Here is a 26,571-nt window from a genome sequence, read left to right on the forward strand (position 1 = left end):
GGTTGGCGAAACGTCTACAAAATAAAGATACCCAGATGGTGCACGTGTCTAATTTACAGTATTGTATACCGGAGATGTAATAATCTTCGTCTTCCATTCCAGTCGACGTCGCTCGAAGTGGTATACCTCCCGCGGAGGGTGAGGGACTGACCACCTCCCACTTAGGGTGAGGGACTGACCACCTCCCACTTAGGGTGAGGGACTGACCACCTCCCACCGAGGGTGAGGGACTGACCACCTCCCACCGAGAGTGAGGGACTGACCACCTCCCACCGAGAGTGAGGGACTGACCACCTCCCACCGAGAGTGAGGGACTGACCACCTCCCACCGAGAGTGAGGGACTGACCACCTCCCACCGAGGGTGAGGGACTGACCACCTCCCACCGAGAGTGAGGGACTGACCACCTCCCACCGAGAGTGAGGGACTGACCACATCCCACCGAGGGTGAGGGACTGACCACCACCCACCGAGAGTGAGAGACTGACCACCTCCCACCGAGGGTGAGGGACTGACCATCTCAGTACACTTCCAGTGCTACATTTACCTGTATCCAAATGAGAAAGCCAGTTGCACAGACGAAACGTTTCAGCAATAAAGAAATGTTCTAACGTGTTCTCAGCGTCAGTTTGTGGACGTTTCCTGTAAATACCAACACTTCTCATTTTAAGTGTGGGTTGAGTTAGGTTAATAAGGTTGATATATGTATGTCGTGCCGAATTGGTAAAACTGGTCAGTTAGCAAGAACATTTAAAATTAAGTCTTCTAAAAAATTTCTCTTATACGTTTAAAGATGTACTTTTTTCATTATGTTATTTTAAATATTAATAATTTTGTACCAAAAAAAATTAGAAAACTTGCCTAACCTTATTAAAACAAGCGCAATTTAATTTAGCATAATCCAACTAATATTTCAGATAAGTTTACAATGATTTAATAATAAACACAGTGAAATAATTTTTTTCGTTAGGTTCTGAATGATTCTTGCAAAATTATTGCATACACAGTTTCACTTGCCTTATTCACAAAAATAGCGTTGCCATTTAAGCCAAAATCGCAGGTTTTACCTATTCGGCACCACATACATGCATACATACATTTACCAACAGATCGGTCAATTTCAAATGGTTGTTGCTGTATAGCCCTTGTGGCTTAGCGCTTCTTTTTGATTATAATAATCAAATGGTTGTTACTTGTCTATCAAGGCGGTGGTTGAGCATAACCAGGAAACGTTAAAATTTGCACGAGTAGTACAGGTGCAAGAGGATGGGTTGCATCACGGGGCGTGACCAGGAACATCAGTTCGTCATTTATGACACACTGGTTACATCATCACTTGAGAATATTGATGTACTGCTCTTAACGCCTTGTTTAAATGTTGTTATTCATCATTATTACATTATAGAGGAGCGTTAAACCGTAAGGGTCATAAAGATCATTGGGAATGTAAGGCAATCGGGCTTTGACTAAGGAATGTGGAAGGGTAGCTCTGATTCTTTGGATCAGAAGATCACCGATTTGAATCCTCTCCACTCCTACATCCGTCTTGAATCGCTTCCTATCCTGAATCTGGCCTGTACCCCCTTTCCTGTGCCTGGCTTACATCCCCTCCACCGCTGCGTCTGGCTTGGGTTCCCTCTGCTTCTGGCTTGGATCCCCTCTACCGCTGCGTCTGGCTTGGGTCCCCTCCACTGTTGCGTCTGGCTTTGATTCCCTCCACTGTTGCGCCTGGCTTGGATCCCCTCTGTTGCTGCGTCTGGCTTGGGTTCCCTCCACTGCTGCGTCTGGCTTGGGTCCTCTTCACTGCTGCGTCTGGCTTGGGTCCCCTCCACTGCTGCGTCTGACTTGGGTCCCCTCCACTGCTGCGTCAGGCGTGGCTTCACTGCTGCGTCTGGCTTGGCTCCTCCATTGCTGCGTCTGGCTTGGCTCCGCTGCTGCGTCTGACTTGGCTCCTCTGCTGCTGCGTCTGGCTTGACTCCTCTGCTGCTGCGTCTGGCTTGACTCCTCTGCTGCTGCGCCTGGCTTGGCTCCTCTGCTGCTGCGTCTGGCTTGGCTCCTCCATTGCTGCGTCTGGCTTGGCTCCTCCATTGCTGCGTTTGGCTTGGCTCCTCCGCTGCTGCGTCTGGCTTGGCTCCTCCACTGCTGCGTTTGGCTTGGCTCCTCCACTCCGAGTGCGACTGTGTTGATAAGACTGTCAGGTAGAGCAGTACTCAGATTAGACACGCTGGGAGGGACTTGGGTTATTAAAAACTCGTTCCTGTGGAGTGTTGAGAGAGAAATGTACAGTGAGGTGGTAGTGTTTACATTAAATATGCGCAGAAGTGCAAAATGTGTGTATATCACATGGCTTTTTTAGATAGTGCTCTTATAACAGGACAACTGTTTACTCTTATAATAGGACAACAGTACACCTACAACAGGACGATAGTACACGTATGATAGGTCGGTAGTTGAATTTACTGAAAAAAGAACCCGGATTTAAGGGAACCCTTTGACATCGTTTTTGGTCCACTGTGGAGTATTGTCACGTTAATTTTGACTTGACAAATGATCCAGGACTGACAGAGACTTCTTCATGAGGGTTTCCCTAAGTGCGAGGTTTAGGTGATTTGTTCCAGCCACGGTACTGTGACTTTTCTTTTGAGGATAGTACCTCAGTGGATGGTTGCTGTCTACCAACCTACTATCTGGTTGCGAAATATTAAGGTAATGTTTGCTTGGCGAGTCTCGCACAACTGATATTTTTCGTGTCTAGGCTGAACAGATGGCGCTGTTTGTGTTGGAATGTAGTTTGTGATTATTGTTATATGCATATTGCAGCATAAACCACTCTGTTGTAAGATTTCTGTGTGTGTGTGTGTGTGTGTGTGTGTGTGTGTGTGTGTGTGTGTGTGTGTGTGCGCGTGTGTTTGTTTGTTTGTTTGTTTTATAAAATACAGAAGACATTACTTCTAAACTGCAACACTGAGAGGGTAGAACAGAAAACCATTTTCTCCGGGGTTCTTAATTTCCTTAATTTTGCTCGGTTCCTTCAGGAAAGCTTGTATGTTCTCTTACTACATGAGCCGAGGATCTGACTATATTCTAGAATTTGGAGACGCTTTTAGGCTGGTAGCTGCAACTCCTTCATGCCGGCTGTGCTGGAGATATGTATCAGTGTGGATGCACATGTGTAGTCCCACACCATCTATTTTCCATCTGTCTCGGGTAGCAAGGTGATTCCATACGGATGTTTTTAGTTGCAATAGGAATTGCATAGTTAGGGCAACTTCTTTACTGAAGGCATCAGATTGTTGCAAGGCTTCCTTCATAATGATAACCTCTTCATGCCTTGTGAATTTTTTCCCCTTAGATCTACGTCAGACGCAATCATGGTACCCGAATCGGTCTGCCGATGCACCTCCGCTGAACCTTTAGCAAGGCTTTGTGCAACTCGACTCCAATACGAGCGGTCTACCGGGAGGGGATGGGGGAGGGGGGCATTTAGGGACCACTAACAGGAAACCCCCTGCGTGAGGAGCTCTTACTGCCAGAAGGCAAGCTGTGTCCTTACCTGACACGCGCACACACTCGATCACTTGGATTATCCTAGTGTGACTCCCTGTTGTTGTTAGGCAGAAATAGACTGGTTGAGGGGCCTGTTAGAGTATCCCCAAGTCGGGCTCCTTTAATGAACTTTTGGTTGTGAATCCCAGCATTTACCGAGGCATTTAGGGAGAATCGCCGCTGCAGCTTCGCAGGACGCTGCACGGTAAAAGGAATGCAGAAGTGTTAACGTCGATACCTTCTGTTATCAAATTCAAATGCATAACGGTTACTAGTGGTACAAGCAAACCCACACGTAAACAGTGAAACGGAAGGCAAGACCAGTACTTCATAGTCTTTCAAGAATTATTAGTTTATCAAGGAAAAAACCTTATCACTAGGTCTTTGTTATAAGATGAGTCGTTCAATGGTGGTGGCTCTGTGGTGGGGCAAGACGATCTTCCTGACTTAAGGACATGTGAAGGTGAGTTATAAACTAAGTTTACATGGGATTCCTAACATGCACACTGGCAGTCTGAATCAAGAAACATGATGAAAGTCAGGAGCCACGTCCCTGGAGGAACCACGTCAGATGTCATATGAACAGACTTAAGAACAAGGGTAGTTATTGTATCAGTTTCAACATCTTAAAAGCCGTGTTAAGGAGACTCGTTGCAGCGGGCATAGAGGGATGAAGGGAGAGAACATAGAGGGATGAAGGGAGAGAACAAATAATAAAAGTGTGTGTGTGTGTGTGTGTGTGTGTGTGTGTGTGTGTGTGTGTGTGTGTGTGTGTGTGTGTGTGTGTGTGTATGTATGTGTAATTCCAGTGTTCCCTCTCCGTCTCTTACATATTTCTTTTGCCTCCAGTCTGGGATGTTGGAGATATCGTCATAAGAAATCCATATCTTCTCTGTTCGAGATAGGCTATCCTGAGAGATGGTATTTTCCAAGTGATAGTAACTTCAGCTATATTGGAAGGAAACCTTTAACGCTTCTGTAAGCTGATGAACCCTTGTTGGAATGTTTGACGAATGTTTGTCCTGCTAAAGTCTCCCAGCTAAAGGCTAACACATTTCACCACCCTGTGTGAGCCCCGGAGCGTCATGCGTGATGGAATGTGACATGGAAACATAGTAGCTTTTGTTCCCATGTAACTGTAGTATAGGGAACTGTCTTATAGGATACTTAAAAAATTAAGTCTTACGCTACCTGATGAAGCCCACTGTGTGGGCGAACCTTCGTTAATAAAGGTTCCATATATTCAAGCGTGTCTCCTTACCATAGCGTCCATATCTCATACTATTATATACCTGTCAGATAAGACCAGTGACAGCCTGGTGAAATAGCTTCAGTTCTTTCCCCAGAATGTCGTAATGGTAAAGTAACTACACATTATCTGACGTCTCTTCCTGTGCCTGCTTGGTTCGTTCTCCTCCGTCAGTGACCAAGAGTTTCCACGATGAATGTTGTGGAAAAAAAAAATTTCTGGTCTCGTCTTGTTACTTCCTCTTTATGGTAACTTGTCATTCCGGTAGAGCACTTTGCACCACTTACTCTCCACGTAATCATGAACTCGTCACTCTTGTTACTTATAGATCTGCTCTATTTAAAAAAGGAAGAACCAGTCACTTTATATTCAGATAAATAATATTGGGAAAATGATACACAAGTACGAGGCATAATTATTTATTATACTAATAATGGAAATATGTGAAATAAACAATTACTGGAAGATTACCACTTAGACACGATTACTGGGAGAGAAACATTGTAATACTTTATTGGGAAGTGAGGAAAGCAAATTATACCAACGGAATGTACACTTAAAATCAATAGTTCATTGCAGGATAATGTAAGCCTTTCTCTGGGTTACTGCAGCACCCGCTTCAGAAGTGGCTCCGCCCTCTTGAGACAGGTCTCTGAAAACCATCCTCCTCCAGCCAACTTGCTGGTCGAGCCTTCTGTCTATACTCGCACAGCGAAGGTGAATGTTGTCTCCTCCCCTTCCCTCTTTAGGTAGAAGGAACAGAACATCTCTTGTTGCTCTAACCCTACACACCCCTCGAGTGGGCGGGTAGGGTTAGAGCAACATCACACCCTCCCTTTTATGTAATTTATTTACTGACTTAAATGCAAGTCAGTTTAGGGTAACTCAAATTAAAATAGGGTAACCTTGAATAACTAATATGAGTATATATTCTGCGGACTCTCTCAGAAAGATGAACAAAGGATGGTTCACTTCAAGGGTAGTTATTGATCCAAATAATTGTAGTTATCATCCCATTCCTTGGATCGACTCTGACTGCCTCCCATTCCCCAAGGGGGTGTGTGAACCCTACTGGGTTTAGATAAAATGCATAAAGGATGAATGTGGAGGATGGGTTGCTAGGTGGCCAGCTATTGCCGGGTTCTTTAGTTAGTAGGCAACCTCTTCTCCAAATATGGGGTATTTTCCGCACATTTTACTTCGTTTGTCCTCTCGATTGATATAATGTTGAATCTAGATTAGGTTAACATTAAGCTTTATTTATTTATTAACCGCCAGTAGTGGAATAAAATGAAATAGTGGCATAGGTGTGGCAGCAGTGAGTATAGATTGTTGGTATCCTGGTTCACGGTGTTCAGGTTGAAGGATGAGTTGGAGCCGAACTCTTCTCCAGGCTGAGGGACTGACCACCTCAAAACTGCTGCTTCAAGACTGATGGACTAATCACATCATCATTATCTCTCCACTGTTTCTGTTGAAGAAGCCTACCGTGTAGGCGTAACGTTTAGGAAATACAGACATCATAGTGTTATACATGTTTTTGCTCATCAACTTGTCGGTATTGTGAACCATTATTAAAATGAGGTAAGAAGTTAAGGAACTTGAACCGGCTGGTCCACACTTCTCAAGGGGTTGATGATGTCTTAATATGGTGATAGTAGAAGACACAGTACTGTACTATGTCTATGACCCCCCTTTCCCCTGTCCCTCTTCTCCCATCTATTTCCACTTTCCAGAATATGTAAGTGTGACGTTAGCTTATCAGTATTGGAGTCGCTCTTAAAATATATCACTGGCAAAGATAAATGTTATCTGATAAATGTAAAAGGTACACCACAGTCTTATAATTTATATATGAAGACAGATTCAAAGGTAATTCAAAGATATTTAATAGGCCATAGGCCATTGTTTACCTACAATATAAAAATAATGGAGATGTAATCTAAAAAATACAGTGCCAACGTAATGACACTGACGCAGAACTAATATGAAGAACTTTATAAAAGCGACGTGATTTCTCAGCGAGAAAGATGTCAAACGAATTAATTAACGAAATTGAAAAGAAATTTAAATGGGGATGGGGCCCTGAAGACTGGATTTAAATAACCTCATTCATGGATAACTGAAGTGTAACGAACACTTGTCAATGCTCAGTAATAGCCCACATGGAGACAAACTCAGACGATTAATTGATCTGTACATTTCGATCCCTTACTGGGGTCCTCTTCAGCAGATATATAGTGAAAGGAGAGTAATATACGTACAGGGAAGGTTGCACTTCACCCCGTACAAGGGAGTGGCACGTGGGGAGGGGCGTGTCAGGTAGTGAGTAAGTAAGGAAGACAGAACCTGTAGTGAAGCTAAAAATTTGGGTAGGAAATTCCTGAGTGCACAAAGGCACTTCCTACGCAAATTTGCACAGGTCCTGTCTTCTTGACCCACTCACTACTTGACACGTCTTCCCTACGTGCCACTCCCTTGTACGGGGTGAGGTGCAACCTTCTCTATATATTCATGTTCTTTTTTTCATTTGCTGAAGAGGACCCCAGAAAAGGGTCGAAATATACAGATCAATTAATCTTCTGAGTTTGTCTCCATGTGGGTTATTATTGAGCAACCTCATTAATTATTAAGAGCTATCACATTCTGAAATTAATAAAAAAAATAAGCTTCAGTAAAGTTGGGGATAAATTTGAACTAATAACGCATAATTTTGTCAGGTAGAATTTCACCAGAAAAATTATATTTGAATATTAAATTCATTAATATAGTTAATTTACAAGTAACTCAGAGTGAGACACGTTTGCAACAGGTTGGGTGTTTAACTCATCTGGTTGTCGGTATTACATACAATTTTCATAGTTAAACTTCTAGCCTTTTTTTTTTTTTGACTAATATTTGTGTTTTAATGTCCTTTTTTGTGTTTTGATGTGTTTTTGTTAGTATGGGAAGAGTGTTGGATACAGTAGTGCTGCACACTGCACTGCTGACAGTCATGAAGAAGAGGGAGATAATGGAGAGTCAGCTTTTACTGTGACAACGTTTCGCTCTGTGTAGTCTGAGAAATTACGGAACTTGGCTGATTTCCCGAACCCTCCATGTATAGGCATTCTGTAGGAAAATTAGCCAAGTTCCGTGATTTCCCACATGTACATAGAGCGACACGTTGCCACAATGAAGGATCACTCTGCACCTGTGTCTTTTCAAGGTTCAGGTGTTGCTGGGCGGTGCACATTTTTCTTGTAGCAAGCGCTACTCCTTCAGTTCCAGCCAACAGTAATTCCCACAATATTTTTACCCCGCCTCCCCCTCTCCCACCCCACTCCTTTCCCCTGCCACCTTCCCTCAGTTGTTGTTGATCCATTGTTTACCTTCGTAAAGCGTATTGTCTGCTCTCCCGGAAATGTTACGTTCAGGGGCTAATACACACACAGTTTACTGTAATAGTCTAAACTGGGATTACAGAATTCCACATGTTTGTACCCAGGTAAAATGCAACCTTAACCCTTAGGGCAGCCGCTCTTTTTTTTTTAACCTAACATATTAATAGTTTTGGGTCTTATATAAAATCATTACACTTCCTAGATTTAGCATTTGGAGTTGTTGCTTGTGAGGTAGAACTTGTACTCTGTTGATTGTGTGTGTGTGTGTGTGTGTGTGAGAGATGCGAGATCAGCCGGTCTCCGGTGCGTATGTCGGGAGGCGGATACTCTCAACCAGATCTGACCAGGCCAGCAACCAGGTCTGGTCTGGGATCGGGGCGCGGGGGCGGTGACCTCGGGAAAGGACTACAGGAGACCTTATGATTGTAACGGGTGTTACCATCGTTCTAACACGTTACAACGTATAATGCAGACGTAAGTTACGTCTTTGTTTTAATTTTAATATTTAAATATTTTTTACCACAGCACAAGAGTATATACACGCAGAGGTGTGTATCTGTGTATATACATTGAAAGGTATGTGTTTATGCAACTAGATGTGTGTATCTCTTGACTTTAGTATACATTTTGAGGTTTAAAATAGTTTTGATAGTGTGCAGCTAATTTACAGCTTTAAAGGCCCTCTTGTAGTTGATTGGCGTAAAACCTAAGCCAGTCTATAGCCCCAGTCCAGCCATTTCTCACGGTAGAAACTAGAATTGGGGTCAAGAGCTAGAGTGAGAGGCTGCTATAAAGGAGAGGTCACGCAGACGAGGGAGATTATGGTTAGGAAGGGGGGGGGAGAAGTAGAAGGTTGGTTGGAGAAGTCGAGGTTGAAGGGAACCCATGATCATAAAAAGTGAAAGTTCTCAGAATAAAGCGAGAAATTTTCGTATGCGGCGCGGGTGGTGGCCGTCGAGAGAGACGGCTCTTAGTGAGCGAAATGTAGCCGCATTAATACCTTATTAATTGCACATGTGTACATTGACCTAACACGACATAGAGAATCTTGTCTCAGACAGACGGTGGTAGTGGGGTGTGACTTGTAAAGACCCCGGAAGTGTAGTCGTGCTGGGGATAGGCTAAAATGACCAGATGATAAACTTTCACAAAACTGCTGCCGTAGGCCTACACACATCTTGTTCCCAGTCAGCCATTTCCAGTAATTTATTAGTGTAAGTTGTTGAAAGTTACCCAATGTATTATATTTAATGATACTCTTTGACGCTGACTCGCGAAATCGCAATAACACGATTGCAAACCACGGAACTGGTGGGGGTTGAACCCCCTGGGTATTTGACAGTTTGTTTCCTCTTAACTCCATTACTAAGCAGGTGCATTAATATTTTTTCAAACGTGTTTAATTCCTCTCTTGTCCTTGATTTTATCGTAGCCCTTTTTCCCTTCTAGACTACTTGCAGGCGGCGCTTTACGTTTTTCTCTGGCTGGTGTTGGTTGTCATCTGAGGGCAGAACTTGATTGTCCCTAGGACTAGCATCTGGCTGTTGACTCTCTAACGTGGGGTTGTGATAAACGCAGCCAGAACTGGTCGTCTGGTCACGAACCATCTGCAGTTCTGCTTACTCTGTGCTTTAATTATTCCAACATGCATGAGGACGCCAGGATAGTTCCTTGAGTGAGTCATAGTTGTTGTTGATGCTGCTGCTTGAACTCAGGGTGGCAGATTTGCATGATCAATTTTGAATAGGAACACTGTTGACTTGCCAATTAAATTTAGTTAAAGCCTGGTCAGGGTGCTGCTGTGTCTGAGGCACATAACCAGCAGATATATCCTAACATTTCACTGCAGTTGTTTATTATGAAGGATTAAATCATGACAAGCCGAATCTGCCTCTGGATTTCTATATACGTAAGCCAGCAGCCTTAATTATTCTCTCAAGCATTGCTTATGGAATTACTAGGCAACAGATAAACTGTTGCACATATGTACTACATGTATAGGCTATCCCGTGATAGCCCATGGGTTATCACGGGAAACTTTGGGCTAACCTGAGGCTCAGAACGCCTCTATATATCTTAACGCCACAAATGTAGATAAGTATTCAGCTGTCGAACGTAAAAGAGGTGTACAAAGGTGAGGATAGGCAGCTTGGGTGTTGTTCTGTTGTCTGAAATGACGAATGTGAGTATGCCCAGAGGACTATTTTCGCGCTCTACATAAAAAAAATTATATTCCCAAGTTCATTACACATATTAAAGAGTTAAAGCATAAACAAACTTGCTTTTATTTATCTCTGCTAACACCGCCTAAGAACTAGTATTTGCCCCGAGAAACCAGGCTAATTATTGCAGTCTGGGAAGAAGATACGTTACATCCTAACAGCTGTTTCATACTTGTGGTTTGATCTAGGCTGTTAGACGGATTAACTTAGATTTTAATCGTATTACTAACTTGGAGGGTTAGTAACCTAGGACAACTCAAAAAAGCCAGTCAGTCTGGTTTATTAACATTTTGGGTCATTTGAGCCTTGACTCAAGGATGCTACCCACAACTGGTGATCACCTAGTTACCTACGTATTGCTAGGTGAACAGGGACAACAGTTCTAAGGAAACGTGCCCAACGTTTCCATTCTACTCTGGATCTAACCCGGGTTTTTCCACCTTCGATTTGAAGTCACCCGGTGACTTTCTTGATATGCTTGAATAGCCCTTGTGGCTTAGCGCTTCTTTTTGATAATAATAATAATAATAATTGATATGCTTGGTTTAGATGTCTGGTCATGTGTTGTCTATTGCAGTGCAGAGCTTGCGCAACATCAAACATTGTGTCAGGCTGTGCGTCAGGTATTGCACAGTCAGATACGGAACCACTACCACCATTTGTCACAGTTGAACCTCAGTATAGTGTACAAGATAATAGCCATGTTGTCATTGTCAGACTAGTTGTAATGATGTGTTCTTACTTGTATAAAACACGTGTGCAACACTTTCGTATCTTTGCGAAATGTTTCGCCTACACAGTAGGCTTCAATCGAATGCAATCTGGATTCAACTGAAGTGGTTTACTGTGTAAGCGAAACGTGTTGCACACGTATCTTGTTCTTCAGCTTGTTGGTATTGTATAACATTATCATCATTATTCGTCTGCAGTGTTTCTTTTCAGCAATTAGCAGATTTTTCTAACGAAGATATGAAGATGATTTGAATCTCACCCCTGAGTTTACATGGCTTATGCTGTGGGTTTGTAAACAAAACATCTCGGGTCGAGTCGCGGGCAGGTGGCCAGTCCCTCAACCCTGACGGACTGACCACCACCCACCGAAGGTGACTGACTTCTCAGTAGTAGTAACCAGTTACCAGTAACCACTGTGCCAGTTGACTCACGACCAACCGTCTCTGCCTGAGTCACTGTCTGAACTCATATTGCGCTGACCTGGCAGTATTCAAAGACCCTCTCACATATGGGTACTGTGGGCGGCCAGTCAGGCAGTTGTACGAGAGAGAGCAGAGAGACTAGGTTACGGCTGTAAGGGCGCTACCCACATTATCTGTAATTATATGTACTACCAGCCTACGTGAGTATTACTTTACCTAATCCACGTGTCGAACTCCCACATGATAGACTCATCACGTCGAAGCAGCTTCTGCTGTTCCCAGAATTCTACTGCTTCCCGTAGCTGAAAAAGCCTGTTGTTGTAGGAGAAACATTTCGGCAAAAAAAAAAAAAATACCAGTGTTGCATGTCTTACTGATCAGTAATTAAGGCGTTCTGTCTCCTCCACTAGATGCCCAGGCCCCTACCAGTAACTAAAACTTTATTCTCTCCAAACCTTCAAGAGACGACCCCAGGGTGTATACCTGGGAGCGTTGATCCCTGCAATCCTCTCCAGGTATACACCCTTTTAGTCATACTGTTTGGCTTTGTCTTTAAAAAATGCTCAATTCACCTCTATCCCTAATAATAGTAATATATTCCTCATGGAGATGAGAAAGACAATAGCAGAGAGGAATTTTATTGAGATGTTTCGCATGTGAAACAAGTTTCTTCAGACGGTTGGTAGAATAAGACTGTTCCACAGGCGAACGTCTCGGTAAAGTTCCTCTCTGCATTTGTATTTTCACCATTTGTCTGTTTTGCGCCATTTGTCTCCATCCATTATAGTGTTCAGCGATTGGACGATGACGTAGTGTTCAGGTGACTGCAGGCGCACGCTCTCTCTATATTGTCGGTTCTCTGAGCCTTTTATATACACCAGCAGAATGCTTGTGTTCAACACAGAAGCAAGCAGTGCCATATGAAATTCGGAGAAGCCAAATTAATGACACGAGAATATAACCTAAGTTTAGAGGCCGCCATGATAACAGTAACCTGCACCATCCCACAGTTAGTTTTCTATGACATTTCCAGTCTTGGCTAACCACTTATTACCCAACTTGGACACTGTTATTAGATGACACCAACCAGCTATGTCAAATTTGCACCAGGGAGCACTTTAGATGTTACTCCACCGCTGACGGGTCATTCTCCAACTCAGCCCATCACACCACCGCTGTACGACTGCTGGTACTGCTATTCCTTCGCTGCTGCCGCTGCTGCTGCCAATATCCTCTCACATCTTGTCGCATGACTCCGCCACCAAATGCTCGTTTCTTAGTGCTCTCTGTATTAGGATTGAGGAAGCCGTATGTGGCGAAACGTTTCCTCAGTAAATGTCTGGAAATGTGTACATACTTTCAGTACCACCATCTCAGACCAATATTTATAGTATATGACGCAGGCGCATCAAGGTTACAGTCTGATTGTTCTTTCATGATTTTTCGCTAATTTAGGAAGCCGTGTTTAGGAACAATTACTCCGAAACCTGCACCTAGAAATAGAACCTTATGACGAGGTTCGGGTCCGTCGTGGACCATTGTTGTACAACGACTTGATAATGGTCCAGGACGGACCGAGAGGTGGTCATAAGGTTTCTCTTGTATGTGAGGATCATTGGTGAATTGTTCCAGCCACAGTATTTTGCCTAATTTATTCTGTAGGAACAGAATGGAGGCGAATCCCTAATACTTTTGTCTTCCCATTTGACTGTTGCAGTTCCATTACATACCTTCAGTGAGTTTTGTTATGATGTTACCTATTCTCGCACCACGAGTGATATTCATGCAGATTCGAACGTTTCCTGGTACTGCTCGGTCTACCGAGTGCTAAGTTTACTAAGCCGGGAATGGAACCCGGCTCCTTTGTGTTGTGAGTGGAACACTTGTGTACCGAACTAAGCGTCACCTTCGCAACAGTTGCAAGACGTGAGTGGGTTCTTAATGGTTGTTGCTCCCTCCTGGTCTTGCTAGGTCCAGTGCCCGCCGAGCTAAGACCTGTCACACCAGACCCTCCACATCTCTCTTGTGTTTGTCTTCCCATGAAGACGTTTACTGGAGATTTTTGCACATTGTCAAGTTTACCCATGTGGCTGTTTTGTTGGTCGGGACTTTTGTTGCTCGGTGGCTTTTAGGATATAATTTGCCTGTTACCAGCCACATGTGTGTGTGTGTGAGTGAGAGACAGAGACGCAGACTGAGAGACAGACTGAGAAAGAGACAGACTGAGAGACAGAGACATGGATAAGGCTTGGAGGAGGTACCCTGAGGAAAGCTGCCCGGGTGTCTTACACACACACACACGCCCCATCCTTCCCTCTCGTACCCATGTCCTTACCCCTCTCCATTCTCCTCCACCCCTATCTACCCACTCACGCCTACACGCTCGCCGTTCTTTATTCAACGTTCAACATTATTGATTTCTAGTACGTTCGGTCCTAACACCTGCTGCTTATCATCTAGCACTAAGGTACTCAGGTGTTGACTGTTGCCTGTGGTATAAACCTTGGTAATAAATACCGACAAGTTGGTTTAGAAAGACACGTAAGCAAACACTATGACATATTTATTAGAAAACGTTTCGGTCCTAGGACCTTGATCACTTCTAACATACAGAGGTAGAAAGACATATATATAATGTCTTTCTACCTCTGTATGTTAGAAGTGATCAAGGTCCCAGGACCGAAACGTTTTCTAATAAATATGTCAGTGTTTGCTTACGTGTCTTTCTAAACCAACTGTTGCCTGTGCTCACCTAGCAGTAAGGTACCCAGGTGTTGACTGTTGCCTCTGTTCACCTAGCAGTAAGGTACCCAGGTGTTGACTGTTGCCTCTGTTCACCTAGCAGTAAGGTACCCAGGTGTTAACTCTTGCCTCTGTTCACCTAGCAGTAAGGTACCCAGGTGTTGACTGTTGCCTCTGTTCACCTAGCAGTAAGGTACCCAGGTGTTGACTGTTGCCTCTGTTCACCTAGCAGTAAGGTACCCAGGTGTTGACTGCTGCCTCTGTTCACCTAGCAGTAAGGTACCCAGGTGTTGATTGTTGCCTGTGCTCACCTTGACTTGTACTCGTTGGAACGCAGGAGGGAGAGATATATCATAATCTACACTTGGAAAATCTTGGAGGGAATGGTCCCAAATCTGCACACAGAAATCACTCCCTACGAAAGTAAAAGACTGGGCAGGCGATGCAAAATGCCCCCAATAAAAAGTAGGGGCGCCATTGGTACACTAAGGGAAAACACCATAAGTGTCCGGGGCCCAAAACTGTTCAACAGCCTCCCATCAAGCATTAGGGGAATTGCCAATAAACCCCTGGCTGCCTTCAAGAGAGAGCTGGACAGATACCTAAAGTCAGTGCCGGATCAGCCGGGCTGTGGCTCGTACGTTGGACTGCGTGCGGCCAGCAGTAACAACCTAGTTGATCAGGCCCTGATCCATCGGGAGGCCTGGTCATGGACCGGGCCGCGGGGGCGTTGATCCCCGGAATATAACCTCCAGGTAACCTAGCAGTAAGGAGGTACCCAGGTGTTGACTGCTGTCTCTGTTCACCTAACAGTAAGGTACCCAGGTGTTGCCTGTGCTCACCTAGCAGTGAGGAGGTACCCAGGTGTTGACTGCTGCCTCTGTTCACCTAGCAGTAAGGTACCCAGGTGTTGCCTGTGCTCACCTAGCAGTAAGGTACCCAGGTATTAGTTGACTGGACAGCGTTCTAAGGAAGACTGCTATAGTCCCTAGCGGACATAAGGCACACTGCTTAGTTTTCTTGAGTTAATAAACAGATTTCTTCTGACTCTACGTTACTGTACCAATGGTTAGTGGAAAGTTGATGTTAGGGTAGTAGTGACCGGGTGGTGGTCTAGTAGTAGCTGGTGCACATGATAGTGGCGAGTGTACTGTCAAGTGTGTGAGTAGATTATAGGTACTAAGGGTCAGAATAGCGCGTAAACAAACACGATGTGGGGGATCGTCTATAAATAAATGCTTGAGTGCCTTTTATAAAAGTAGTTCAGAGAGTATTGTAGATATTGCTGTGTAGGTTTATGAATGATGATGTTGCAGTTACTTGAAAGAGATGTTACAGTGGGTATTGTAGATGGTGTACTGTTGGTTACTTGAGGGTGAGGTTTACTTTGTATTGTTGATGGCGAGTAGAACTACAAGGGTTATTAGTCACTGGAGGAATGTTCAGTATGGTAGAGGAGTAATGAGTTAAAAATGAAGGTAATTAGTTGCAAAGAATTTACATAACTGGTTCTGCTGACATTACTAATGCTGCTGACATTACTAATGCTGCTGACGTTACTAGTGCTTCTGACATTACCAGTGGAGTCATGCGATCCTCAAAACTCACCCTGCCGAATTTAAATAATTTCCTGATTTATGCTCATATTTATTGCTGATATATATGTGAACGTCATGTGAATTTAGACCCGGTTAGCCGGACTTGAGTTCTGAAGATAGGAAGTATAGTATCTGTACTCTAAAGGAAGTACGAGGTTGGTGCAGTTCTCGGATCATCTGGACTGTAGTATTACCACGCTTCTGCTAAGACTGATTGTCATTTTAACAGTACACCTAAGCTGCAAAAGGTGATTAATACGCCAACCAGGAAATTTTCCCTGGAAGGGTTTGAGCTAGCCACACCTGTGACGATACACGTGTTTTTACAGAGTCCGGAACCCTTACCCCGCCAGTAGACACTGACAGATCTTGCTCTCTTAATGTAGTGAAAATTATTAATAAACGAATGCAACACTTCAATTGAACCGGCGAAAAGCACAAGGACATCCATTATTGAAAAGGCAAGAACATGGCTGGCAATAAGTGGAGAATATTCCGTCCTAGTTGTGGAGAAAATTTCTCCAGGAGGGGGGTATCATCCCCTTCAGCCCTTCATTGCTGCTCAAATGTGATTTCCAACCAAGATTATCAATGTCAGAATGAGTTACTTTGCTCCGAAGTTTGAAACAAGATGAGGGTGGAAGTCATCCAAGAAATCGATGCATATTTAAGGCGAGGGTGAACTTAAGCCTGTGTGTGTGTTTTGCGACCACAGCTGTGAAGCAAGACTGATACGTACCTTCATAGTGTAAATTTGTTTAGCTGCCCAGTTTCAAAGGTTAAGCATATAGTTTCTCAGGTCATCAGAATCTGATTTCATCCTCTGGCCAGCTACTTTGATGAGCTTTAAAATATCTTGCATTTATCTTTATTCACCAGTCTGAGAGTTCCACCAGGTCATGGATCAAGCCGCGGGGGCGTTGACCCTAGGAACACCCAAAAGGTATACTGTGACTGTGTTCACTCATTAGCAAGTGTATCACTGTAGTGGTCATGTGTGTTCACTCAATAGCAAGTGTTTCTTAAATCATATCACGGGGGTGGGGATAGAACCCGTGGTCAGAGAGTCATAAAACTCCAGACCGACGCGTTGCGGTCACAGTGGTCTCTCTCTGCTAACCTTCCTACGGTGTATAAATATGCCTAGTTAGATGAATGTTATTGTAGCCAGCTGGCCTAGTGGCTAACGCGTCGGTTTGGACTTTTATGACTCTGACCGCAGGTTCTACCCCTGCCCTAGTATGGTTTGTTTGCAATCGTGTCATTACGATTTCGTGAGTGTTTCTTGCTATCACTGTAGTGATTTGTTTCACTTAGTAGCGCTTAAGTTGATTATATTATCATTGCTTGATCCCAGACCAGGCCTGCCATCACCTCCCCTGGCTGGTTATAGCCACAAGATGAGTGATGAACCTCAGAGCTTGTGGTGGCGGTTTCTCTCTTGTTTAAATAATGACTCAAATGCAGTCGACTGTATGGGTATTTCCCCCCCTCCCTCTCTCTCCCCCCTCCCTCTCACTCCCCCTCCCTCCCCTCCCTCTCCCCCCTCCCTCCCTCCCTCCCTCCCTCTCCCCCCTCCCTCTCTCTTCCCCTCTTTCCTTTCTCGCTTTTTCCTTGCTTGGTATTGCAAGTTAAACAAATGTTGTTGATGTTTATACAGTAATATTAATTAACACGCCACTACAAACAGTAATAAGCCACAGTACAAATAATACACGACAAACCTTCACTCTACAACATTGAAAGTTTAAATGTTCATTGTTTAAATGTTGATGTATGTCGCACGTGTGGTGTCAGGGCCACTTGTTAATATGGGGGAGCCAGCACGTTGTATAGTGATACCTAGTTTTGATACCACGAGTGGTTTATCTGGAGAGTTTATCTGGAGAGAGTTCCGGGGGTCAACGCCCCCGCGGCCCGGTCTGTGACCAGGCCTCCTTAGGTCAGTGTCCCAGGATGCGACCCACACCAGTCGACTAACACCCAGGTACCCATTTTACTGATGGGGAACATAGACAACAGGTGGAAAGAAACACGTCCAATGTTTCTACTCTGGCTGGGAATCGAACCCAGGCCCTCACCGTGTGAAGCGAGAGCGTTAACCACCAGGCCACGTTTTTACCACAAATAGTACACACGTGTTTATACCACGAGTCGCATGACATCGGTATCAGCTTACACTGTGATAAGTCACATGACATCAGCAATAAGTTACAATTTCTCCGTTATGCAAAAAAAAAAAATGAAGGAAATAGACACTGACAGAGTGCAGGACAAACCCACATTCAGTGGAATGAAAGTCCCATGTGCCAGACTTGAAAGTAATGATAGCAGATCTTAAATTCAAGAATCACAGCAATGTTGCCGTTGCTGCAGCAAGGAGAATGTGGTGGATATCTAGAACTTGCAAAACAGTAGATGCTGAGCCAATGATACTCGAGTCACTTGTTTTCTCCAGGCTGGAATTCTTATGTATACTGACGGCCCCTTTCAAAGCAGGCGAGATTGCTGAGCTGGAAAACGTACAGACAAGTTTAACTGCTTGTATACACTCAAGCATGTGAACTAGTGAGAACGCTTCAAGTCTCTTCAACTATACTCTTTGGACCCCTCAAGGGAGGTTCCTTGACGCTGGTGAGGGGCTCTTGATTTAGGGAATTGGATCTGTGCTCCAGTTCCCTGAATTGGGCCTGAATGCCTTCCATCCCCCCACAGGTGCTGTATAATCCTACGGGTTTAGCGACCCCTCCCATGATTATAATATATTCCTTGGAACGTAGGCGAGAAAGGCACATAATAGTTTACACATGGAAAATCCTGGTGGGACTGGTCCCAAACCTGAACACCAAAATCACTCCATACGATAACGGAGACTCTGCAGACGGTGCAAAATAACTCCACTTAAAAGCAAGGACGCGGCGAGTGCACACAGTGCTCGATGCGTGTTAGAGGTTCCCAACTTGACGCCCTCTCTCCGTGCATACGGGGAACTACCAACTAACCTCTGGAGGTCTTCAAGAGGGAAATGGACCACTATATCAAACAAGTGCCTTACCAGTCGGGTTGTGGTTCGCACGTAGCGTGTGGCCAGCAGTAACAGTCTGATTGATCAAACCTTGATCCTTCAGGAAGCCTGGTTTGGGACCGGGTCGCGGGGGCACTGACCCCCCGGAAACGTCCACTACTTACCATCAATTTCTGTACGTTTCATATGTATTTCTTTAGGTTAAGTGACATAAATCTACACCAAATGCTTCTTTAATTACAAAGAATTTTAAAAGTGGGCGTGGCACGTTTGGCAGCGGTGTGTGTGTGTGTAGTTACATAAACTCTTGAAAAACGTATATTTAACCACAAATAATTATATTAAACCACACGACAACGACACGTTTGGTAAGACAACCTGGTTTCTAATAAAGGCAGACTCACCCGAATTATCATTCATGTATTTCTGCATGCTTGAAATTTCAATAAAATTTTAATAGTTGTTGTTTTCTATTAGGTTAGGTCAGGTTAAGTTTGTTAAGGCTAACATGTGTACTGTTAATCTGTATTTCCTTTTAATTACAAGAAAATAACTAAATTAAAAATACCTTGTAGCTTATGTCTGGCAGCGCAGGACGAATACTCAAGTCTCTAGTGCATTTTCACACGCAGTGTGACCAGTGTAGTGATGTATCGGATATCCGCATCCGCGGAACATCCGCATTTTACTGTAAACAGGTATCCGCATATGCATCCGAATCCGCGGAAAGTCCGCACAGTTTCTTACATCTGCATCCGCAAAATAAGACATCCTCATACACATCCGCATTCGCGGATATCTAAATTTTCACATCCGATGCATCTCTAGACCATTGTGGATGACGGCTTAAGCAGGGATGTGAATGCAACCAGGAAACTTTAAAAAAATGCACGATTTTTACGCCTACGTGAAGAGGAGGTGTGTTAAGAGCAACCTAAAGTGTCATTGTTTGTAAGTTGAGGTCTTGCCAGCCCAAGGTTACTCCGCGTAAACATTGTGGTGAGCCGCTTGGCTTTTGCCGTCGCCTATCTTCCTGTATAGACGATACTAGAATCTGCTCGAGTGTCATCCATTGACGACACGGTAAATCTTCAAGCGGATATAAACTAAGTTTTCTAATGGGCCACTGAAAACAGTAATCAATGATGACTAATTATTATAATATTATCAGTTACTCAGTTATGGAAAACTGAGGAAATAAAAGCTAGTACATAGTATAAAACAAATTCTAACCATGCAATAGAGCGAAAAACTAATTTAGAGGACTTGGGAGTGTTATGCCAGAGAATTTAACCTTCAGTGATCATAACAGTGTCTTTAATATATCTGCTAGGAAAATGATTGATAGATAATGAGAACCTTCAAAGTTAGGGATGCTGTGCTAATGCTGATCCATTGTAAGTCACTTGTTCTTTCTAGGGTGAAATACTGCTGTACACTATCAGCCCTATTCAATGCAGGCGAAATTGCAGATCTAAAGATTGCACAGAGAACCTTCACTACACATAGACGTTCAGTCACTCTAATTCCTGGGGACGTTTGAAGTCCCTTAACCTATACTCCCTGGAATGCAAGCGAGAAAGATACATCATAATCTACATTTGAAAAATCCTAGAGGGAATGTCCCCAAATCTGCATGGAGAAATCATTCCCTACTAAAGCAAAACACTTGGCAGACGATGGAACCCCTAACGAAAAGCAGCTGTGCCATGAGCACGCTAAGAGGAAACGCTAAATGTCCGGGGCTCAAGGCTGTTCAACAGTCCCCCAAAATACATAAGGGAAATTACCAATAGACCCCTGGCTATCTTCATGAGGGAACTGGACAGGTACCTGTGTGATGAATGGTTTGAAAAACCGACATGATGAAGATTGAGACACTTATGCAGCATATGGGAATCTATATTCAGGAAACGTTTCGCCACACGGTGGCGAAACGTCTACGGCCCTATGCTGTACATTCTACAAGATTGATGGACTGAACACATCGACTCCAGGTTGAGGGACTGATTACCTCATTCTCCTCCTCTCCTTACGCCTTCCTCTTTGTATTGGACTGATGAAGCCACTGTGTGGCGAAACGTTTCCTGAATAAAGATTCCCATATGCTGCATAAGTGTCTCAATCTTAGACAGGTACCTAAAGTCAATGGCTGACCAACCGGGCTGTGGTTTGTATGTTGGATTGCGTGCGACCAGCAGTAACAACCTGGTTGATCAGGCCCTGATCCACCGGGAACCTGGTTGAGGACCGGGCCGCGGGGTCGTTGACCCTCGGAACACCCTCCAAATAGACTCCAGGTAGTTAGTGGTCCCTCCATATAACAGTAACTCCAGTTCTGTTGCAACGAAATCTTTGAAGCTCCTGTAAGTGATGAACGTTAGTGCAGTCAATACTTGACCACATCTTCTTTACCCTACTGAAGTCTCTGTTCTCGTTGACAGATTTTAACGCTATATATATGCCAACCATTGTATGTGATGGAATGATAAAGTAGCATAGATAGCAATTTTGATGTTAGAAAATTCCTGATGGGCGAACAAAATCTAAGCGATTCTCTCTCTCTCATTCTCTCTCTCTCATTCTCTCTCTCTCATTCTCTCTCTCTCATTCTCTCTCTCTCATTCTCTCTCTCTCTCATTCTCTCTCTCATTCTCTCTCTCTCTCATTCTCTCTCTCATTCTCTCTCTCTCATTCTCTCTCTCTCATTCTCTCTCTCTCATCTACTCTCTCTCTCTCTCTCTCTCTCTCTCTCTCTCTCTCTCTCTCTCTCTCTCTCTCTCTCTCTCTCTCTCTCTCTCTCTCTCTCTCTCTCATTCTCTCTCTCTCTCTATCTCATTCTCTCTCATTCTCTCTCATTCTCTCTCATTCTCTCTCTCTCTCTCTCTCTCTCTCTCTCTCTCTCCTCTCTCTCTCTCTCTCTCTGTCTCTCTCTCTCTCTCTCTCTCTCTCTCTCTCATCCATTAAGAGTTACCTTAATACCTGGCCCGCATTCTTCCATAGTTTCTATTGAATTGTGATAATTTTGTTATGTTCCTTATAGCTCGTGGCTTTAAATGAGTTACGAAACTAATGGACTTTGAATTATTTTAATCGCGTTGTGATATTGTTTTGTTGGCAGGCAAAATTATTCACGATAACAGCTAGTTGATAATGATAGCTCCAATCTGTTTTAAAGATAGCAGAAAATTGCTAACGATAACAGCAAATTGATAGCTGTATCAGGAGTGGGTTCGAGTGCTTTGAAATTATAATCTCCATTGGTCTCTTCGCCCCATTGTTGCATTGTTGGTAATAGATTGGAGATTTTAAAAAAATTTGAGACATCGGCACCACGGTGTTACCTTGGTCAGTATGATAGTTACATTAAAAGCTATGTTTCCCAGTTTTCTTGTGTAATTCATCACATAAACTGCATTGCACGGATACTTCCAGCGTACTTGAGGTTTTAACACACAAACTTTCGGTTGTGAGCCTAACGGTCTCGTTCGTGACTGTCATTTTTTTTTTTTTTAGCAAAACTCCAGTAAAGGTTCATCAGCTACGGCCGCTTCAAAGGTTTCCTTCCAGCATAGCTGGAGTATAATAATGGCCTTTGACTATCATGGTGCTACGGCAGCTTCAAAGATTTCATTCCAGCGCAGTTGGAGTTACAATGATAGTGGCCCTTGACTGTTAAGGTGGGGAGGGGGGTGTTGGGGAGAGATAAGGGGTGGGTTGGTGGTATTCAGGTCTTGTCGTGGGAAATGATCTTAAGGTAACCATCTGATAACTTAATACTCGTACTGTGAAGTGCTTTCTCAGTTTCGCCATTCATTCTTCATTGTAACCTCTTCTCATCTTCATTTTCTGTCAAGTTTCGTCTTGCCTCCCTTTTCAATCAGATCTCTTCTATCTCTACCTATCTCCCCAATCCTCCCTCTTTATCATTTCCCCCTTACCCCTATCACTTCTTCCACCTACCTACCCCTCATCTCTTCCTACATACATTCTTCCCTTTCCTGTTACCCCTTCTACGTGCCTTCCTCCTCGACTCTTCCCTGATGCCTCGTCTTCCTATCTCTCTCCTCCGTCATAACTACGTTTTCCTCTTTCCCTACTCTTTCCATCTTTTCCCCATCGTCATTTCCCGATATATCCCTCCAATCTCTTGCGGTTTCCTGCCGTGCTAGAGAAGATATTCATTCCATTGTTTTTCTTCTGCCTCACTTTCAGGGTTTCGATTATGCATAATCAACAGAAAGATGCATTGAAAGTTCATTTAAATTCAGATAAACTAAACTTTTCCACGATAAAATGTGGTGGTGGTCCCTCACATGGTAAAACATTCCCAAGAGTGCCGTGAGCTGCATAAAGTTGAGAACCCAAAGGACTGCGTGATGCTGTCACCTACACCTTGATGATCAGGTTCTCAACCAAGACGTTTCGACCAGCCTCAAACTATTATTCTTTCACATATCACCCATTGTTCTAGGTGATGTTTGGTCGAATACTGTTAATGCCATTTTAGCCAATCCATTGTTATCTGGACGAAATGTTTACATTAATTAAAGGCATCACTCGTGAAATGTGAATGATTCCAGAGGTCATCACCCCCATGACCCGGTCTTAGACCAGATCACATAAATTGGAAAGGAAACATTATAGAAATATGATCTCTTTAAGGAAGACACAGCGAAGTAACCGTAATTGTATGCTGACTTTAAGTAGAATTTTGTAAGATTTGCCTGCCATCTTACATATTCATAAGACAGAAAGAAGACTAGAGTGCAAAACGTTCAACTGATTCTGCTTCACCCTCCCTGTTTCACCGATACGTTTGCAGTGATTCACCATCTGGAAGAACTTCAAAAAAATCATGTAGAGGGTTACGATTTTTTTTTTTTGTATATACAAAATTCATAGAATGAGGAGAAGCTAAAGTCCAGACCGCGTGGACAATAAGAAAAGGAAAGGCTTCAATAGCGTGATTACAAACGGTTATAACTATGACCATAATTTTTAAACGGGGGGGGGGGGGTGGACTGGTAAGCCAGCGGAAGGTCTCAGTCAGATGACCAAAAGCTCCAACGGCGGGTCATCTGATTAAGACCCACGTCAAGGATCACTTGTCCTGTTTACTGACCAACCTTACCTAACCTAACTTCAACAGCGAATTGGTGTTGTTGATAATAGTGATACAGCAATAGTAGGAGGCCTTAGTAACTCAAAAATAAATTGGGACACTATTGGATTATGAGGCAAACGGACGTTTAGAATAATTTTCTTAAAAAAAAATCGTAAGTAAGGGATTTAAAATGAACCTAATTTTCGATACCAAATACTGTACATTGTTGTCTGGTACCGCAGCGGCGCAAACTTTGAAATAATAATGATAAACTAAATTGAATTAAGCTTTGCGAAACGTAAACTGTTGAAAAGGTGTGAAGTATATTGAGGAATGCTCTCCAGATGCAAGAGATATTTCACTTGCCACCAACTCACGAAGTCTTAAATAGGTAAAGGGAAAGTCTTAAATAGGTCAAGGGAAAGAAAGAGGTGAAAGCTATGATAAGCCTTCAACTTAGGGAGATGGTAGAATGACTAGCAACAACAGAGAAATTATTTCATTACTCAACACGGCAGTGTTATATATTTACACCCTAACAGATCACGAACATACCCAGGCTACAAGTTTTTGTTTGTTGGGTTTGTAACTAAAAATATTTTGAAAGTTAGCTAGCTCGATGTGTGGAACCAGAGGAGGTACACGTAAATCAGCCAGAGCAGATGAACTACAGCCAAAGCCCTGCAGGTTTGCAAAATACATTACGTACTTATTAACAATATGCATCAGTCCATTGAAGATAATGTCTCACTAGTACTATAAGAAATTTGAAGTTTCGAAATTCAGAGGAGACGAAAAATGAGCCTCCAACTGACGTCCTCTAACACTGAATTTGAGAAAACTGATGGAAACCATGTTTAGGGACTGTAACGAAATTTGTAATCAAATATGTTGTCTTAACACGTTTACCAAACTTATTGAACTGCATATTAAAAATGTATTAAAAGTCTCCAGACATGTATATCTTGATTTCCAGAATGTTTTCGATACAGAACCATGTAGAATATTGTCAGGTAAAGCAGTGCTGTATGATGTTGATTACTTTACGGGAGACAAACTTGATGCCTGGATCACTGCTTTCTTCTCTTATTGACGTTTCGCCTACGCAGTGGCCTTTTATCAAAAACGAAACTAGATATTGAATTTTCCATTAAGTTTGACTTATGTATGTTACTACAGTCGAATGCACAACTTTTGTAATTGACACTTACCCAGCCCAATAAAAATCTAAATATTCCTTAAGGTAAATAACACCCATGATTAAGTAATAATAATTTACTTTTATTTATGGGGGAAGGGATGGGGAGGGGAGAGCTTTTGGTTTTGTCCCGTATCTTCCCTTTTCAACTTTTCCTCCTCTTTCCACTTTATTCCTCGTCTCTCGTTCCTCACCCCCCCCCAATCAGCACCTTCACCCTATTCATTCTTTAATTCCTCTTCCCTTATCTTATATACTCTATTAATATTGTTACCTTATCTGTTATCACCACTAATAAAACCATACTCGTTTCTCTTTGCTCATCTCAGATCTCCTACTCCCTCTTCTTAAATTATCTCCTCTCCCTTTTAAATTGTCTCCTCTCCCATTCTCCGCATCCTGTCTTCCTATCACTTACTTTTTTCTCACTCTCCCTCCCTCTCTCCCTTCCCTTTCATTCACTTTTTTTAATAACCCCGTGACTGTGCTTTGAGTGCCCTGTGGCAAGCCAGAGTGAAAGTGTCGCATGGAGGCTGTGTGTGTGTGTGTGTGTGTGTGTGTGTGTGTGTGTGTGTGTGTGTGTGTGTGTGTGTGTGTGTGAGTGAGAGAGAGAGAGGGGGGGAGATGGAGACGGAGACGAGTGAGGTCACTTGACTTGTGTTTTGTTCGTGTTGTTGAGGTTGTTGACCCTTGCTCTATTTCTTGTTGTTGAGGTTGTTGACCCTTGTTCTATTTCTTGTTGTTGAGGTTGTTGACCCTTGTTCTATCTTGAGTGTTGGTCTCATCTTTGCGGTTGTTATTAAGGTAGTCCGTAATTATTTGCGTCACAGTTGTTGTGGTTGGTGATATCACTTCGTCCAGTGTGAAGGTTGTGCAGGAGGTGGGATGAGTTTCTAATGATAGGTTATGTGCTCACGCTGGTACACTCTGCTGTAATATGTCGACACTCTTATGTAGCCTGCTTGTGTAAGTGTAACCGTGTTACAAGTTATGAAATATATAACCGTGTGCACACTCGCCGATTTGTTGGCAGGGCTCGATATTGAGCTCCTGGCTCCACCACCTTCATCGGCATCACTGACTTCTGGCCTCTTGGTCCTTATACCAACTCCTGAAGCTGTCTGCCCCCACATTCGCTGTATAATCCTATGAGTTTAGCGCTTCCCCATGATTATAATAATGAAGCTATCTGTTGAGTTTGCCCTCATTAGAGTCATTTAACTTTTCAACTACCCTGAAACGGAAGAAATATTTTCCTTTATCTCTCTCATACGTGTCTTCAGTTTCCATTTGTCCCCTTGATCCTCTTAATTCTCTTCATATCAGCCCTGTCAGTTCCTCTTAAGAT

General features: G+C 43.4%; 1 protein-coding gene across 1 annotated transcript in view; it reads left to right on the forward strand.

Annotated features, from left to right (window-relative positions):
• The window catches only part of Myo31DF (Unconventional myosin ID), a gene marked incomplete at its 3' end in the record, with an annotated part of 204,787 nt that overhangs the window by 18,174 nt on the left and 160,042 nt on the right, over positions 1 to 26,571 (forward strand).

Source organism: Cherax quadricarinatus, chromosome 26 (assembly GCF_038502225.1).
Source record: "Cherax quadricarinatus isolate ZL_2023a chromosome 26, ASM3850222v1, whole genome shotgun sequence".
NCBI classification, from domain to species: domain Eukaryota; kingdom Metazoa; phylum Arthropoda; class Malacostraca; order Decapoda; family Parastacidae; genus Cherax; species Cherax quadricarinatus.